This window comes from Dermacentor albipictus, chromosome 10 (assembly GCF_038994185.2).
Source record: "Dermacentor albipictus isolate Rhodes 1998 colony chromosome 10, USDA_Dalb.pri_finalv2, whole genome shotgun sequence".
NCBI lineage: Eukaryota > Metazoa > Arthropoda > Arachnida > Ixodida > Ixodidae > Dermacentor > Dermacentor albipictus.
Window position 1 is genome coordinate 65,269,601 of NC_091830.1, and position 20,000 is coordinate 65,289,600.

Sequence of the window (20,000 nt, forward strand, 5' to 3'; positions counted from 1 at the left end):
ACCCTTCTGGCGACAGCTCTGACAAAGGAGAGGAAGTAGGGTGCGTGCCAGGCGTTGTCCTAGAAGCCGTCTACGCTGCGCTCCTTGGTCGGGCACTGCGTGACGGCGATCTGTCGCTTTCCGACACAACCAAATATTTGGAATCCCCTGCTCCTGGGGAAGCGCACTGATTGTCGTCTAAAACGCGCATTTATCATAGGGGAGTTTCCGCCTTGACACATCGATACGAACGGAGGTCGTCGATGGGTGATGGTCACAACAGTCAGTTCAGTGTAAACCATCAATAACGACCAGTGTTGAAGGAGAGTCAAAACAATTTACTGTAGAAGCGACCGCCACAACAATATGTATATACCGTGGTTTATTGGAGATATATGCTCAGGATATAAACTCACAGAAAACGCCAACAATGTACGATACATATAGAAATGCATGTAACAAGTGCATTAGAAAGCTTAAAGGTGTAAATCGTTGGTTCAAAAGATTGTTTTTGCAATAATCCAACTGTGCAGAGTTTTATTATTCTAAAAACTCAATTACAACGCTCATGGATGAAATTTTTTATTTGTGTGCCACCAGAAAAAAAAATGTTTCTTTAGCGTGCATTACTCACAATATAGGAAAGAATGAAAGCGTGAAAAACTACTGCGTGCGTGAAGCTGCCTAACGCTCTTAATACGTAGTCTCGCGGAGACATCATCTTTGAAACCTGACAGTAGCATCACTTCACTTTGAGCGCACAACAAACAAACAAGAATATTTTAATTATCCTTCCTCGGGAAGAAAGTATAGTTCTAAACGTTAACGTGCTCGAGAGACAAAAAATAATGTTGCACTTTCATCCAAAATACAAAGTTTCACATTACAAGACAGCTGGAAGAGTATACGTGCAGCATGTCTTCGATTTTTGTGGTATTGGTAGAAGCAAGTATACTCAGGTGGGTGAGAACGCCATGCTCCAAAGAAAAAAAGAAAAAGAAAAGTTTTTGCAGTGCCGACTTTAGTTGGACTGATCCTCGTTTATGCTGCTCGGGCTACATCGTGGGGGATACTTGTTTTTTGCCTCTGCTACGTAGCCAACTTTTCATTTCCTGTAGCATGCTTGGTTAAAAAAAGTATTGGGTCTTACTAGCAAAAAATCACGGTATGGGTATGAGGCCCACCCTACTGCAGGACTCTGGAAATTTGGACAACATGGGCTTCTTTAACGCCCCCTAAATATAAGTTCATCGGTGCTTTTGCAGTTTGCCCCACCGAAATGCGGACACTGTAGCAGGGATTCAATACTGCGACGTCGTGATTAGCAGCCCAACACCACAGCCACTAAGCCACCACAGCGGGTGTGGCTTGCTTCGTTTAAATTACTCCAGCTCGGTCCAAGTTTAGGCTAAAGGGGTAGAGCAGGACTTGAACCATCATTTTTGGGAGGGGTAAAGAGGCCATGCACCACGTTCTTCCAACAAACTGTTCGTATTACTTCGATGCCGGTGGACAGCTGAGAGGTAGCATCTTCTACAGGTAATCTCTGAATGCCATGTTGCAATACTCACGGCAAACTGTAATATTCTCTGTCATAAAACGTTTCAACACACATTTGGATAACACTGACGCGTACTGGCAACCTCGGCAGTCATGGAAAAAATTTTGATTGTTAACTTTTGAAAGGCGTTAATTTGCAATCACTTCCCATGCTCCATTTAACATGCACCGCAGAAACAGCAAAATTCATTTGTTTTACAGTTCTCCGCACTATAGCCACTACAAAACTTTAGAACAACCTTGGGATTAGTAAGAGTTCCACCAAAAGTGCATATAAAATTGGTTAGGATCACAAAACAAAGCATAAGGTGTACTTGTGAGTTCGTGGATGTTCCCTAAGCGATCATATAGACGCAAGCAGTGGCAGTCTAATACGTCTCAGTAGATATTGCTAGAGCACACATTTGGTGCAAATCTATGGGTGATATTGATGTCGCTATAATATGTTCCGTCAGGTTTCCCACAATTAACGAAAGAATTATTGTAGATAAACTACAAAAGAGCATGCCTTTTTTCTAGTGTCTCAGATTTTCAAGCACGATGCAATACCGAGTTTGCGTTGTCAAAGAATACTTTTTGTCTTAGCGGGCGAAAGTTCCACTAGTTTCTTAACTTCGTTAACTTCCTTAGTTGATAGCATAAAGAAGGTCAGCCATGACATGAGGACAATATTCCAATGACATGCTTTCTTATGACTCCTCGTTCACGACAGCTGTCAGTTCATACTATTCTCAATTGTTTTATTACAATTTCCAAAACACATGCAAGTGCAGCGATAGCCAGTAACGCCACGAACAGAACAAAAAAAGAGGCCAGCTCTTCAAAATGGAGTGGACGCAATTCAGGCAAACTTTGCTCATCGTAATTAAGAAGGACAGCTTCTCTTGATATTCTTTCTGGTGGCCGCAAAAGCCCCCCTTCGATAATCCTTCTGACCAGCTTGCGCAGGCCAGCTTGATGCGGGTAGTTCTTGCGAAGAGCGACAGTCAGAAAAACGGGACTGAGGTGCTCCCGAGATTCCACGAGTCTCCGCGTGTAGGGATTATAGAACCACCAAGGCAGCGAATAGGCGTAGCAGATACGGTCTTCCTTCAGAGCGCACTTAAGGCATTGCAACCACGTTGGTTGCAAGAGATCGGCTCGGTCATCGTGCGTTTGAAATGCCAAGCTAAGCTTTTTTTGAATGCTGCGCACTGAAATCTTTCCCGTTAAACGCTCGTGAAGGAACGTGTCTTTGGCTACGCAGGGAGCCACTAGCTTGTCGTCCAGAGCACGTTCGAGTTCTTCGAGAGTGTCCATGTGTTCGGGAAATGCCCGTAGGGTGACTCGAGATGTGAGCTCCCCTCGGAAGTAAGTAGAAAAAGGATGCATTGCCATGAGGCTCAAGCCGCACACGAACACGCCCAAGCCAGTCCTGCGGCCTATCCTTGGGACCGAATTAGACGTGGAGTAGAAAGACGCTAGGAGGAACATGAACTTACTGGCGACCGCATTCATGCTGGAGTACCTTACGTCACTGATGTCTGCAAAAACGAACAGCAGTACAGATAAAGCGAACGCTATTGCGAGCAGTGTTAGACAAAGCTTCGATTCGTCCAAGATGTCGATGACAGAGAGCATCGTGGTGCCTTGCCGTTTGGCGTAAAAGCTTTCATGCCAGTACGCTATGAGTGCCGGAATGTTGAAATGTTGCACACCCCGCGGATGAGCTGCGGCTAAATTTCGGTGAACGTCAACTAGGCCATCAAACATTTCTCTTGCAAGGAGTGTCGGGTTGTCGTAAAATGTCTGAGCTACTGTGACGTTGTAAAATGTCATAGCATTAAATATGACATCAGTCTCCCAAGAATTGCAGTTGGGTATGTTGTCGGCGGGTCTGAAATGTGGTATATCGATGCACGCGGCGTGAATAACCGTATTTCTTAGCTCGGAATGTTTCCCGAGCATCCGCTTCTGATCCTGGTTGTCACAACCTCTCGAGAACAGGGACGGAGTCACAAAGGCTGACAACGTCGACATATTGCTTATGTAATGGCTGCGTACACTTAACTGGCAGGTGAAATTTTGCAAAGGAGTCTGTGAAACATATCGACTGAGTGCGTCGCTGGATTTCACGTTGGCATCCACTAGAATCCAGTCCACTGTGTAAACAAAGAGCTGAGATTTAAATATCCGTCCTAGGCACGTTGATGTGTTGTCGCTCAGGCTCGGTACCAGGATATTCGTCTTGACAGTGTTATGCAGGTTGCGCGCCACATAGCTTCTGAATTTGAAAGTATCCTGCAGTTTCCACGTAGTCATCGACCACGGCAGCCGTTTTAACCAGAAATGGTCAACGGCATCCCAGTGCCTTTGGCACGTTGCTAGCACAACTCGGTCGTGTTGGCTTATGTGGGAACGCAAGCTGCTTGTTACGTGGAAAGCGTTTTCTTGCCGCTGGGACACGGCCACCGTGATAACGTTAAATACCTGGATCACAATGAATACGAGAACAGACACGTCAGATATATAATGGCGGTACGTTTTCATCGGTACTGTTATTATTTACGCAAGAACAGATGAGGGCGAGAAAAATAAATGTAAAGCAGAGCGGTTAACTAAGTGGTAACGTAATATCGATAACGCAAACTGAGAATGTGTTCAGCAACGTCATCTTACTTAAGCAGCGACTACTTAGAAAAGAAAATTCAAGCTCTTGTGCTTTACAGGAGGTTCTATAGGCGAATTTCACGAAAGTTTTGGACTGCAGTAGGGTCTGAACGTTATTATTCTAAGCTCAATAGAAGTTTGATTTCATTATTCGGTTCTATTTAAATTCTACTTTTTTAGAACAGAGATGTAGAATCTCGGAGGCGGAACACGCCTTGACTGTGCTATCCGCCTGTCGATCTGCGGCTGTTAAGTGCACTTCTTGTAATTTACTTGAGCACGGTGGTCACAGAGCACGTACAGAAAGGATTATCGCCTATGAAAAATGTGTTCCTATATATATAGCAAAGTCATTGCTGAGCGTATGCATACGTGATGTATATCTACACTTTTACATAGTACACTGAACACATAGCTTACCTGCAGTCTAATAAGCACAATCACTCCAAAGCAAACCAGTAGGTAAGCGTTACATGCAGTATCATACTTTTGTATTCACTAAGAAGTGAGTTAACAAAGACGAAATACGGCGAAGTAGCTAAACGTACTGTAAGATTACAGTTCAAAACGGGCACAATGCAGCGAAGCGAAGCCCTTAGCAATGTGAAGGCTGGGATGTGTCGGTGTCTCACAATACCAGTCCCTTGCGTTGGGTGAAACGAATGCACCAGCGAGTGGTCCAGTATTGACAATAAATTGAAGTGCCCCCCCGGGCTCTTCAGTGAAGGGGCATAGAAGTATCCCTTCGTGAACGGATTGCTTCGCTCCTGCTTAATTTCTCCACACAAGATCTTGCTGCTGGAATCGCCTTCTCCACAGGTGGATGAACCTTACTATGTTTGCAGTGTTAAGGGTCGTGTATCTCATACAGTGGCGTGAAAGACACTGCAGACTTCAGCATCGCGAACTTAACAGTGCCCATGACGCTGTTATTTATATTCGCCCTGCTTGGAAGATTTATAGGGCCTTCCTAAACGACTGTCCGGGATGTCGATGTCATAAAATGAATGAGGAAACATTGTCGGGCCGTGAAACTAATAACCCGTTACACGAATATTCTTTTTCGCTTTGCACTAATTAATTTACAATAGCAGTTGAGCGAGTGGCGGCAAAGCGTAGGTGCATTGAGTGTTAATTATAATGGAGGAGCACGAGGCCACATGCGCCAAACAGTCTTAAATATACGTCTCGTTTATGACTCACATCCGCCAGCATACACAAACTATTTTAACTATAGAAAGTGGCAGTGACTGCTTGTACGAATATGGTTTATGTTGTTGCGTGGCGTGTGATGAAAATGAGTCTTTGGGATGACAACTCTAACTGCTATGGTTTCGTGTGTGCAAGAGTGATGTGTTTTCGTGTTCGCCAGGCTTAAAGGTCTTCTTTAGTTTCGAGTTTAATGTTTGCAATTTTGGCAAAATTTTCATTCGAAACGGAACGAGCTGCATAATTTCCTTGCCGCATGAATGTTTATTGTCGCACATCATTACAAGCTGCCAACGTTTTTAAACAATGCCATGTCCCACGCTTTCATTATGCAACAAAACTCGTACTGGATAAAATCAAAGGATAGGCTCTGTAATTACCACTTACCTGTTCTATAAAGCATACCCCCTAATTGTGTTTCCAGATACCTCTGTGGGAAGCTTCGCACAGTTCTAGTCAACACAGACCTTCTTCGCATAGTTGTCCGTGGCAACCTAAGAATAAAGCAAGATGCGTGCGCTTTCGCGAATTGGCATGTGTCGCTCCTGTAACGGCGGTAGTCGTAGCAGTTAGCTACACAAGCTGTGTTAAGTTGGACGCTTGAGTAGTGAAATAGGTTATAAAAAGAAAAGTTGATTTGTTCCCATCGAATACGAGGGCTTACCTTTTATTGCTGAGGGTGTTAGCCTTTGGGGTATATGTCTGTCCCACAACAATAATCGGCAATCTGACTTGCTTGAGTTTCCTTTCTCGAAAATTCAGCGCTCGCTCTTTTCCTGTTGAGAGGATTCTGTGTCGCGTTTATAACGCGGAAGCCGTTCGTGACTTGAGAGTACCAGGCTTGCAGCGTTAAAGACAGGAAATACGGGCAAGATTATCTTTGTGCGACAACATAAGCCCCAAAGGGTGCAATTCTTTTAAGAGGGCATGGAACAAAAAAAAGCACCCTTTGCACTTCCATGAAGGTGCTGAAATGTTTATACTCCTTAAACAAAAATATTCGGGTTCCGCGCGTTGTAGAACAATAATGTGGGAAATTGAAAAAGGAATCGCTGCCCAAGCACTCCCTACAGATGGTTAAGCAACGAACCTGAAACGTGCGGCCCCGGTGTTTATCACTGAGTTAATCCAGACGGTTCATTAAGTGACGGCTTGGTAGGGTGCCGGATCCTCGGTACGCAGGTGCTGCTTGCGCTCGGCTGTAGGAGCCTTTTCTTGTCCCCGGGCTGCATCATCGGAACGTTGTAGATGAGCTCGTTCCCGGTTCTGCTCGTGGTGTTACTGATCGAAAGCTGACTGCTCTTAAGGAGTACTCTTGACGCGTGGCCTGGTCATTTAGGAGGCGGAGAGAAACTGCTGCGCGTGCTCTTGGCTGCGACGAAGACCAAAGGGGTCACTACTGGCCCAGTTAAGCCAAAGCCAGCTAGATAGCACAAGGATTTTTCACTTCGATCCATAGCGTCATGTTCAATGAACCGACTGCCATGGAATTTCATGGGGATACTACTGACCAGGCAACAGCGGTTTTGATGTCACCGCCTATATCACGCCAGCCTTGCTGTGGCCATATCACGCTGTCATCCTGATAGCGCCCAAACTGTTAAAACGTGACGTCTACGTCACCCCTTTCCAAGTGTACATATATCTTTCCCTCCCATGAATAAAGCCCTTTCGTTACCGGACCGCCGGCCGGCATACACTTGCCAATATAAATTTCGGGCAATCTAGCGTGACGTCATGAAACGGAGTAAAGAGGCCATGTGCTATATTTTCGCGCATGCGCATCGGGTTGTGCCGGACAAGTTCTCGGCGCACCGGCGACCAACAGACGAATGGACGGATAGATGAATCGGCTAGCCATATACAGCTTCTCCGTAAAAAAAAAAAGAAAGGAAAAAGGAAGGTGGTCACACCTCTGTATATTTGAAGTCGTAGAGATATAGTCTCGTGCTAGTCAAGTCGGAGTTGAGAATGGGTGTCTATGCCGTATCAGTTATGGTGAGAGCCGCACAGAAGCGGCGTGTGATATATATTAGTTCAGCATTGTTGTCATAACTGTCATCATTGTCGCCATCTTCAACATCATAGAGAGGCCAATTTAATAGAAATATCAAAGAACTAATAATATCAATAACGTTAGACTATGACAATAATGATACTACAACAGCTACTACCACGAGTAATGACGATAATAATAATAATAATAATAATAATAATAAAATAATAATATTCTTATTACTCTCCCTATTGTCAGAACAAGCTAAAATCAGATATTGGAAACACCCATGCCCAAAGAGAAAGTCAATTACGTCATGCCCATGACGTAGCTGACCGAGGAAGGTACTGTTTTGGAAAAGTTGTACCATCGGCGACCCAAGCAGACTGAACACCCGGTGCCTTCTTCGGTAACGCTTCGGTTTTCGAAGAATTCGCTTTGCCAGTAGTGATTTGTTGCCATCTGGGTGACACCATCGCCTCTGGGTGAGTAGGCATGTTATGATGACGTCACGCACATGTCAATCATGGGGAAACAGAATCCGTCGTCTGCTACGAAGGGAATTGGTGCGAGGTGCTTCGGTGTGATCCGAAGGCGCAGTCTGCAATGCGCAGAGCCTGTGCATGCCATTTGGACGGGCGAGATCGGCATTTAGATTTAGATCCTACAATGTAGTTCAGCTACAAAAATGGCGGAGAGGTAATCCGTGTCGCCTGTGTTGGTGCTTTGTGCCAAAAGTGTAATAATGCCTTGTGTTTGCAAAAAATGCGTAATTCGAGATGTTTAGACATTTAATCGGTATATTATTGTAAATATAGATTTTTCGTAGCTTTATAAACAATAAGGAACAATTTAATTCGAAAATATAAATTTGTTTGCAGAGAATACCCATCAGTAGACATGGCTCGATAGAAAATGCACGAGGAACGTTGAAGCACGGTTGGGCTGGCTTAATTTTAAGATGGCCCAGCTTGTATTTTGGGGATGGGCGAACTTGAAGTTGGGACGTTGGACAGCTTTTATTTGGGAGTTGGCCCTCTGATATTTGAGTGTGGACCACCAGAAATTCGAGGGTGGCCAACTTGAAATTTGGGGCTGGCAAATCTGAAATTTGGACTTTGGCAATCAGAAATTTGGCAATCGGCGAACTTGACATTTTGGGATGGGCCAACTTAAATTTGGGGGAATGCTTGCGCATAGTTACATTACTCGAGTGGTGGTATCTCTACATGGCATGTTAACGTACGTCGTACCAGCTGTCAGCATGAATGTGTCAGCCGCAGTAAATAAAATACGCTACGTCACTCACCGCCAGTATGACACATACACATGTAACAATGAAAAGGATAAACATTGTCAATAGCATCAACAAATTAATTTTATTTACCAAGAAGCATTCCTATTTGCTATTCCAGAGGGGCCTCTCGATACCGTCAACGACGTACTGTTTTTAATTGATGGAGCGGCCTCGAGAAGACAGCGGAGCGCACAAGGTACCTAGCAAGTACCTTGTGCCGGCCTGGACCGGACCGATCAGCTGCTCACCCGTGGCCTAGTCGGGTGAGGCAGGACATCCAGAAATCACGCAGGGCACCACTGAAACGTCAGCGTCTGAGTATATTCTAAACTGAAGGGAGTAGCCATTCCCCTGTAGCGCCACGTCACAGCCTTGATCTTGCGGCCGTTCGGGAGAGAGGAGCTGTATGTAACCGAGACGGCTTGTCCTGGAGCGACGCACTGGTGAGAAAAGTCTCCGTTTTCCGCAGAGGTTGCAGGTCGCACTTCGAGGAGGACAGATGGAGCGTGAATGCTGTTCGTTGCCGCAGTAACCGCCGAACCATTCGGTTCCCCTCGAGGCTCATCGGGGTCTCAATTTGAGGTTGAATTTGCATTTATTTGCAACTGGTTTGGGAGACAGAGAAGAAAAGGTGCCAGTGCAGCTAGACGATCACCCTGCCACCTAGGGCTACAAGAGATGAACAGCGGTGGGATTGTGCGCGTTTTTCATAATAAGAAAGTACGAAATTTTGCAAGAATACACGAGAAAAAATGAGTGTCATACTCCAAAACACAGGTCCAAAATGAAAAGTTGCGCATGGAGCCGTCACACGCCGTTTCACATGTCGCTGAAACAACCCGAATAATATAAGTACAAACAAGAAGCTGTAGATACAAAAACTAATCTGTACTCCTCAAATAGCTGACTGCATGAACTTGAATGATAGTCCGGCTGATTGTGTCGGGAAAATTCTTAAGGGGTAAGGGCACATACATCAGTTCGAGATTTGCTGTAAGCATTTCGATGTCTTGATAAATTATTTCTAACATATGTGAGCTGTAAGAAGTTCTAATACGGTGTGCTGGCCAATGTTCTTTGTTTCTTGCGAAACGTGAGGGGAAGCGTTCTTCTAAATATCATACCTTAACGAGGGATAGATCGTTCTTCCTGTTCATGTAATACAACTTTTGCCGAAAATCGACGGCAATAAGTTTCGTGCACTCTGATAGTATCATACTTGTCAAATAAATGCTCGGTTTGTGCATCGTACGGAACATTTGCGAGGACCCCTGCTATTCTTCTCTGCAATAAAAACAATTTGTTTAAATCATATCACCTACATACGAGCTGACAATAATTGATATGAGTAGCGAATAAGGCATTATATAATAGTACTTTAAGTGATGTAGGAAGAAAGCATCGGCTTCGGCTTGTTTTGCTTGTTACCTGAATTAGTTTGATCGTTACAAAGTTTACATGGTGATTCCATAGCAGTGATGAAGAGTAATAGGCGCCTAGGATTTTTGTGCCATCCGCAATTTCAATTTGTGCATTATTATACGCATTATTGTGCATTATTATTGACATCGGAACGAGATGAAGAGGAAACGAATCGCCCCGGAAACCGACGAACACCGCACCAAACGACTGGCTTAACGCCGCAACATAGCTAGACAACATGACTAACCTGGACTTACAATCAAGATTAACCAAGGCTAGCCATGCCATGCCTTAGCTTTCACTACATATATCCTGGCATAGCCGAGCTAAGCCACTGCCAATATTTGTTCCATTAGATTTGTTTATGGGCTGCCTTACTTCAGATTCTGAGGAATAAATTTGTCAACAATCTAATACGTTGTACGAGGAACTTTAGTGATAGAATTGTGTGGCAATATAACCCCGATCTACCACACGTCATATAACACAGATCACGTACTTGTGACGCCTGCGGCAGAAAAGATGTTCGACATCCGTCGCTAGGTTTCTTAGTGGTGCCGCTAACTAACACTCCCAGGTTTCGTTCTACACTCTAAGAACAGTTTACACCCTTTGGTTGCCCCTTCTGCCACACAAAAATAATCGTCATCTGCCTTCATGCGTTTCCTTTCTTTATCGCTGCAAGCCCGGAACTTTCCAGTGACGAACGGCACGCGCGTTATCAGAAAAGGCACTCCAAAGGGTGTAAACTGTTCTATGCTGATAACGCGCGTGCCGTTCGTTACTGGAAAGTTCCGGGCTCGCAGCGATAAAGAAAGGAAACGCATCAAGGCAGATGACGATTATTTTTGTGTGGCAGAAGGGGCAAGCCAAAGGGTGTAAACTGTTCTTAGAGTGTAATATTAAGAACATAAATTCTCCAGAATGTAGATGGGAAAACGGCGACGCGGTAACTCTATTGGTAATAGCATCGCAGGCGTGATAAGAACAGGCGGGCTCGTTCCACACCTGCGGCAAGTTGTTTTACTGCGAAAGCGGTTATATGCGCATGCCAGGCGCATTCCCGCCTTTGGCGTTGCCGTCGGCGTCGCTGTCGACGTCGGCGCAGCCGTGAGATGCCGTGTATAAAGTCCAACAGCGATCATATCGTCGCCGGCCGCAGCATGGTCCTTATGCGCGAGTGAAAGCTTGCGCGTGTGAGCCGGAGAACGGGGATCAATCTTGCATGCGCCGGCTAAGAAGGCAGGGCGGAAGCGCGGCCGCTTCTGTCGCACTCGAGGAAGGGGGGCGTCCTATGTGGCGGCTGCTGCTTACGGCACGGCTGCGCAGGCGCCGTATTTTGAAAGCCATCTGAGTTGCGCGCAAGCGCGGACCTCGTCTTCAAAGCGATCTGCGACATTTGCAGAGTGTGCGTAGTTCCGGTAAGCTCGTATGCGCTGTGCTCCACGACGTTTCTGTGGCGTTGAGGCGAAAGATGAACAAAGGTGAATTCGCTCGTTTCTGCTGCCGCGATTCCTCACTCCGGCGTTTTCACAGCGAGTTTCCGCAGTGGTCGAGCGAGATGCGTCCGCATTTAGTTGTGCGCGCGTGTCACCGTGCTTGTTAGTTTAGTCAGTGAGCATATATTTACAAATTTATACGGCAGATAAAACTACTTAATTTACTTGGTATAGCTATCTACTAGTTTGTATTGCAATTGGTACTTCGCGTTTCGGCTTAAACTGCGACTTTTTATCACCCATTTTCATTAAGTTACCGTTCCTTTATTTCACTTATTAGGTACAAGTATATTCCTGTATATCACCATTGATGTCTGTTTTTGGCTTCTTATGATATCATTAATTACAATCGGGCCACTCAGTTCGCTTTCTTCTCGTTCACAGCGTGACATATCGCATTTATGAACCTAAACAGCAACTGAACCTCACGGTGACACCGACGGTGACCGCGACGACAAAAATTTGCTCGTAGCGCATGTAAAAAGGCGCAGGCTGGCGCGACACACGCAGCATAGTCGCAGTGTAAGCTGAAGGAGTGGCTCTATAGGAGCTCCATTTTAGTCACCACGCACTGGAGGGTCTTCGCGGCGAAGACTCTTTCGTCGTTTTCACGCGAGCGAACTGATCTTTCCGCCCCCCATCGACGGCGAGCTGCGTGTTGTGATTCTCTCTGCGCAACGGTCCGCTGAACCCAAGGTTGCCTGGTTGCGGCAGCGCGCGTAGCTCTACGATCTGCTACTTGAGCAGCGGTTCATAACTTGCGACGAGACGCCATAACGTATACAGAAGATAAAATACAGGAGTCAAGAGTGCGAGCCCCATATGCCATATCCCTTGACAGCTGGCACAATACGATGCTGTTGATCATGACGATGATTTATTGGCACCGCACTTGAAACGAGGTGATCACAAATGGTCAGTGGGCCTGCCTGACTTAAAAAAGGTCGAGCAGCAATTCACGCAGCAGCAATGCGAATATAGCACGCAGCGACGCTACTTGGCGTGCTTGTCACATCGCGTGACAAGTAGCACGATGCCATGCTAATGACGATGATGATTTATTTGTATCCCCGTTGAAATGGTGCAGTGACACACAATCACCCAGCCTGCTTGATTTATTCAGGCATGCGATACGACATTTTCCCTCTGGCATTTTTAATACACATCTCCGTAGTTTTCTTTCACATCCTGAAACATTCACTACCTACCTTTTAGCGCCACCTATGCAACTGCTACATGGCGTGCCACTTTCGGTCATACTACAAAAAAGAAAACGCCGCCATTGTAGCAAGTATTCCAAAGTACTGCTTTTCATTGCACGCCCACAGACTAATTCGACAATAGCGCTATACAGCGTTATCAAAGTTAGAATCTTCTTGTGCATCTGCTTCGACAAGTGTGCTATGCAGTACAAGTAGATTGCTGTTGTTTGGTGTCAGCTCCCTCGAGCTTGCAGCATAATTTCCACTCATTGTGAGCACGCTGCGCCGCAGTCGCTGAACTGATACGGCAAAATTGGGCTGCTGCATTATATATATATATATATATATATATATATATATATATATATATATATATATATATATATATATATATATATATATATATATATGAGTTGTTGCGCGATGGCAACACTTCATGTTTCGGGTTGCCATAACAACATTGTGCGAGATTTATAGTAATCTTGTTCAAGACAACGCTGTTGTCTGCACGGGAAATAAAAGGAATCACTGTTGCCCACAGAAGTGTTTCCCTTCCGCGACGAATCACCAAGGGAATAATAGTTCGCGATGCTGATGCTTTTCAGTGCCCTCCATTCTATTATACAACATTGACGACATTGGACCCCGAAATTTCCTGACTTGGTTGCGTTCGTGAAGAAGGCAGCAGCGATAGCCGTCTCTTAAGTAACAAAATCACAGGGTGACGCACTTTCCCTAAATACAGTGAAATAAACAGTCGACGCAGTGCTCTTTGCGTATGGCAATTCCGAAAGAGACATAAACTTGTAATGTGTTGGACAGCTTCTGATGATTCCGTGTCATCCAATAAGTAAGTGCCTCGCTGTGTGAGGCACCAAAACTTCACAGATAGCCCTCGCCTAGGAATATGCATCCTGTCTGAGGGTTGAAACCTGAATATCGCCGGTTTTGAAGGCATGCTCCTTGACGTTGCTGTAGAATACTTGTGATGAACGTATTGAGCCTTTATGCTAAGTCCAAGAGGTTACAATTGTGAGTGTATTGTCACATAGGCAAACGTTTGCGAGAGACTAGCTTACGTGAAGCAATCAGCGTTCATAGCCTACAAGGATACCTTTAGCGCCTTCGCCACTTTTCAGCAACATATAATCGCAGTCAGTGTACGTATTAGTTGGTTTATAAACTGGCGGGTAGTGCAGTGAACGTGTTCGGGATAATATAGTTTCTTAATCGCTGTTGTAAACTTGACGCAAGATAGAAGCACTTTACCAGCAAGCAAACTATACACTGTATTCACTATAAGACTGCCCTATGTTTATGTTTGCTGAAAGCACGAGCATGTTTATGAAATAGGGTTAAAATTTTTACCAAGCTGCAGAATAGCGTAATTTTTCTTTCCTACACAGTGCCTGCTTTCGCATACCTCATTGTGAAACTAGTTGAGTACCAAACTGCATAAACTCATGGCAAGGTCAGCCAATATTTTCCAGTAATAACAGTGCTATTTAGTATTACAACACAAGCACTTATTACTTCTAATGCGAACGTGACTTTACAAGAAAAAACAGCTATCCACGTCGCAAGTGTCTTGCGTTCCCAAATAATGTCAAACGACAGAGTTGTGCAGGCCACTTGTGAGTCGCACTGGCATTCAATGGACCATTCAAAGGAACCTCCGTATATCAGCGTCAAAGTCCCTAAAGCGAACCTTTGAAACCGGGCTTGAGGTTTACCTCGTCGATGGGATTCTGATGGAGACGAACGAGGAGTCAAAGAACATGCTTAGTAGTTACGTTTCTCAGACATCCTTCAAGAATTTCAGCTGCGATCTAGGTAACTGGAAACATAGCTCAAACTTGTCAACGATTGTTTTGCCGACACTCTTCTCCAGGAGCTGCGATGAGCAGGAAAGCAAGCGAATAGTTCGCAAACATTCACAGCTGAGAAACACTGTTATCCGGGCCGCATGCATCGACATACCGCATTTCAGGCCCGCAGACAACAAACCCAACTGCAACTCTTGGCAGAGTGATGTCATATTTGATGGGTTGACGTTTTATAATGTTACCGTAGTTCAGACCTTCTACAACAGTTCATCTCACCTCATTAGCGACGTGTTCCTTGCACGTGTTGACGTTCACCGAAATATAGCCGCCGGTACCGAGATAGGTGTTAAAGATACCTATGTCCCAGGTCTCATAATGTACTGGTACGAAAGCTTTTACGCAAAGCGCAACGGCCCCGTGTTGTTGTCTTTCTACAAGCTCTTGCAAGAAGCCAAGTTTTGTCTGGCCTTCGTTGCTGTGACCCTCATGTTCACTGTTCTTTTTTTTAGTGGTTGCTGACATAGAACGTATGAGATCCTGGCGCATGATTTCAGCACTTCATTCGTTTACGTTCCTCCTGGCAGCTTTCTACTCCACGTCTTAGTCGATGCCCAGGATAGGCCGCCGCACTGGCTTGTGCGGCTTCGTGTGCAGCCTTTGGCTTTTGGGCATGCTTCCATTCTCGAATTACTTTCGAGGTGAGCTCACGTCTCGCGTGACCTTGCGCGAATTTCCTGAACTTGTCGACACTCTGGAGAAATTGGAAAGCGCACTGGACGAAAATCGAGTGGCGCCCTGCGTAGTCAAAGAATCGTTTGTTCACCAGAGCTTAACGCATAATGGTACTGTCGACACCATTAAAAAGAAGCTTCGCTTGGCATTTCATGCACATGAGGCCCATTAGAAGCTAGTCCAGTGGTCGTGGACAGATTGTCTCAAGTGCGCACTCAGACAAGACCGCATCTGCTTGGCTGTCTCGTTGCCGCCGTGGTTCCGCAATCCTTACAAGCGATCTCTCGTAGAATCTCGGGAGCGCCTGAGTCCTGTCATTTTGACCAACGCCGTTCGCAAGAACTACCCCGATCGAGCTGCGTACCGTGACTTGGTAAGAAGGATCACCGAAACTGGGCTGCTCCGTCCACAAGAATCGTACTTGAAACATGGCGTCTTGCCTAATTAACGCGAGCAACGTTTAGTCGAAATGAGTGCGCTCCAACTCGAAGAGCTTGCCTCCTTTTTCGGTGTGTTCGTGGTCTTGTTAGCCCTCGCAGTAGTTGTTTGTGTACTTGAGATTGTCATTCACCGAAAAAAAAAGCCTATGGGCCGAGACCCATGAAGACGGTCTACATTGATGAACGCGCGCTACGGGAAAACTCCGATCTTAGCGCATAGATCGTCCATTGCCCTTGCCCATTTCGGCGGTAAAGGGGATCTCGCTCAGTTGTAAGAAGAGGAGAAGCAACTTTTTGCCCATGGTACTACCTGTAGTTGTAGACTACCTTGTGGTAGTAAGTCAGAGCACCAAGCAACATAAATTACTGCTTAAGATTTCAGCTTTCTTATGACAGATATACGGAAATTTTGAGCCTTACAGCGTAACTGTCTAGCGCAACGACGGCTATATTTTATCTTTGTCTGCAATCAGATGAGTAGGAAAACAAATTTTCAATCATTGTATTCTTATGGAATTCTATATGGTTAAATATGTGAAAGTGTACAGGACTCATTACATCTAAAGTAATGTGAAGTCGCCAGAACTTTACATAGTTGGTGAATGACAACATCATGCCTTCCGTTACAAAACCTCCGCATTGCCACCTGCTATGACCTTTGGCTGATGTAATTAAGGGTCGGGCTAGCATTATGAAAGTATGAAGTTTGAGCAACCTAATTTAGTTTCAAAAAGTTATTTAAGCTTGGAAAGCAAGTAATATGTGGCACTTATCAGTCTATCCAAACGAGCTATGCGATCAAATTCAAGAGTAAGGAAACTCATTAAGTCGAGCAATTGTTGGTGATTTCTTAAAATTTCATATTAGGATTGTTATGGAGAAATTTGGTCTGATGTTATAAGGTGTCGCAAAATGGCATGTTGTCTCATCCTTTCTTATTCTTGATGGACTAGTCTAGTTAGGTCTTTATTTAAACTCTGTTCTGATGTAAATTAGCTACGGTATCCAATATGAGACAACAACTGCGTTTTGCATTCCTACTAAAATTCAGACAGGCTGATATATTGTGTATATAAGCCTGGTTTATATGCCTAAAGAAAGGGTGTTTTGAATTATTATTTCTCATCTTTCAAGCAATTTCACAGTTAACCATTTGGTATGAATTACATATTTTTTAAGTTTGCCCTTTTTCCTAGCTATTCCTAGGAAAAAGGGCCACGGCACTGGCACTGCGATCCTGCGCTCACCGCTGATGTTTGTACAGGTCCTGCTGCCGATTTTCCTGGGCCGGCCATGGTCTGTTTCTTCGATGCAACCGGTCCCGATGACACCCATCGGTGAATGGCACAGCGATAGAAGCTCCCCCTGGCTCGGCGCACTTTCGTCAACGGACTGCGGTCTATCAACACCGTTTTTTGCCACTTCACCTCTGCTGGATGCTCCGCCACTTCTGGACGCCGCAGATTTTTCCGTCTGGCAACGTGGGACTGAGTCAGCTGAGCGGGCAGTACAAAAGTGCGCACATTCCAACGCCGCCCTGGGCCACGGCACTGGCACTGCGATCCTGCGCTCACCGCTGATGTTTGTACAGGTTAGCTATTATGACGCTTATTCCTATCGTGACGATGATGTCTGTCTTTTAGCAGTGTCGTGGCCACCCCATGTTTTGAAAAGTGTTCGCGCTTGTGCATCGTATCTGTTGTGCCTGCTTGTTCTGGATGGTGATGTCGAGCTAAACCCTGGACCCATGACCAAGGCTCAAGAGGAAAAGCTAGACCTTGTCGCTGGCTCTATCTTGCGTGTTGAAGCTAGTAATTCTGCGCTGCAAGAATCTGTTAACAAGGTGCTTCATATGCACGTTGAGTTAAAGAATGATTTAGAAAAACTGACAAAGCGTGTCCTTGATCTAGAGCAGAAAGTTGCAGCGGCCCCATGTGCTCAGTCCATCACGAGCAGTGACAACGGTCTCGTAGGCGTACAGGAAAAAATTGACGACCTCGAAAATCGCTCTAGGCGGTCTAACGTTCTCTTTTATGGATTAACAGATTCGGCGAGGTCTGAAACTTGGGAAGAGTCAGAACGACTCGTAAGTAATTTCTGTACCGAAAAACTTGGGCTTACCGTGACGTCGATTTCGAGAGCACATCGTGTGGGCCGCTTTTCGTCTGAGAAGAAGCGGCCTATCATAGCCAAATTTTTCAATGAAAAGGAAGTTGAATTGGTTCTGAGCCGCGGCCATAAGTTGAAGAACACTAACTTCAGCATCTCGCGAGATTACTCGGAAGCAGTTCGCGAAAAGCGACGGAAACTTCTCCAGTTCTCGAGAACTATGAAGAAAGACGGAGACCGAGTGCGTCTGGTTTTCAACAAACTGCATTTAAACAACGAAGTTTACGAGTGGAACACCAATGAAGGCCAGGCTGTTCTTGTTTCTCGGCGCAGGGATCAATGATGTTCCTCCTCCTTTGTTTCATTAAGCTCAGTTTCATCTACTGGATCACCCGTAAAATTGCACTCTAGCACTGATAACAAATTTCTCTTTTTATACACCAACGCTAGAAGTGTTATCGCTAATGGTATTGCACTCTCATCGCTCATCGATTCATTCCAGGCTTCTTTAGTGTTACTTACCGAGACCTGGCTTAACAACACCATACACGATAACAACATCTTTACGAGTGAATCCACTTTCAAGTTTTTTCGATGTGATAGGCAACAGCGTAGAGGGGGCGGTGTGCTCATCGCGATAAAGGAAGAATTCATCGCCGCACCCATCATTATCGATTCTTTTCTGGAATGTATTTGGATTTCCCTGAAGGGTGCTGCATTTGTTGCGATAATTGGCGTTTTTTATCGCCCACCCGACATGTCTGGCGCGTTTTCCGAAGAGTATCATCGAGTGTTGAGCGAGGTGTGCGCGCATTTTCCGAGGTCGGTGATTATCATATTTGGCGATTTCAATTTTCCTAATATAGATTGGTCGACGCTCTCCGTATCGGCCACGGATGCGGCCGCGCATACCTTTCTCGGCACTTGTCTTGACTTTTCATTAACCCAACTTATTAGTCAACCAACACGATCCACTGAAACTTCTGCCAATATACTAGACTTAATCTTAACTAATAATCCGGATATATTATCCGACATAACTCATGAAGCAGGCATCGCTGACCATGATGTCATAACTGGATGCATTAACTTTTGCGTGAGCAAAAGAATAATTACCAAAAAGAAAATAAGGTGTTACGGTAAAGCCAATTTCGACGCAATTAACAATGAATTAACCACATTTTCAGGTCAATTTCTACATGATTTTCATTCCCGTTCCATTGAACTGAACTGGGTCCTGTTTAAGGCCACCCTCAGTTCACTCATTGACACCTACATTCCTGTGTTATCCATTTCCTACAAAAGCAGTTCTCCATGGTTTACCAACAAGCTTCGGCGGCTTAATAACAAAAAGAAAAGACTTTACAGGCAGGCTAAGCTGACTGGTGTAGCGAGTGCTCAAGATAAACACAAAGCATGTGAAAAGGCTTATAAGGCATTACTAAAATCCACTCGCAAAAACTTTTTTTCTCATGATTTACCATCCATGCTAAAAACTAATACTCGTCACTTTTGGCGTGTGGTGAACCCTGCAATTCGCACTTACATCATTCTTACTGATTCTTTTGGTGTTCCCATCAGCGATTCAGATTGCGCTCAACTTCTTAATGATACGTTTGTAACAATTTTCACTCATGAAAACATTAACTCATTGCCAACTTTAAAGACATTAGTGGGAATCACAATGCATGACGTAGACATCAGTGAGGCTGGTGTTTTATCTCTACTAACCAATCTTAAAATGTCATCTAGTGCCGACCATCTAGGTTTCAACAATAAAATTTTAAAGAATACATCGCATAGTATTTGTCCTCTGTTAACAGCTCTATTTTCCCAGTCACTATCAACTGGTGGTATTCCTAATGACTGGCGCATTGCTAAAATAATACCCATTTTCAAATCAGGTGATCGCGCTTCTCCCCTTAATTATCGTCCCATCTCCTTAACTAGCACTATTTGTAAATTACTTGAACGTATCATACACAGTCAAGTAATCAACTTCCTTGAAGACCATAACATTATTTTTAAGCATCAGCACGGTTTTCGCAAGGGCTACTCATGTGACACACAACTTGCCGGA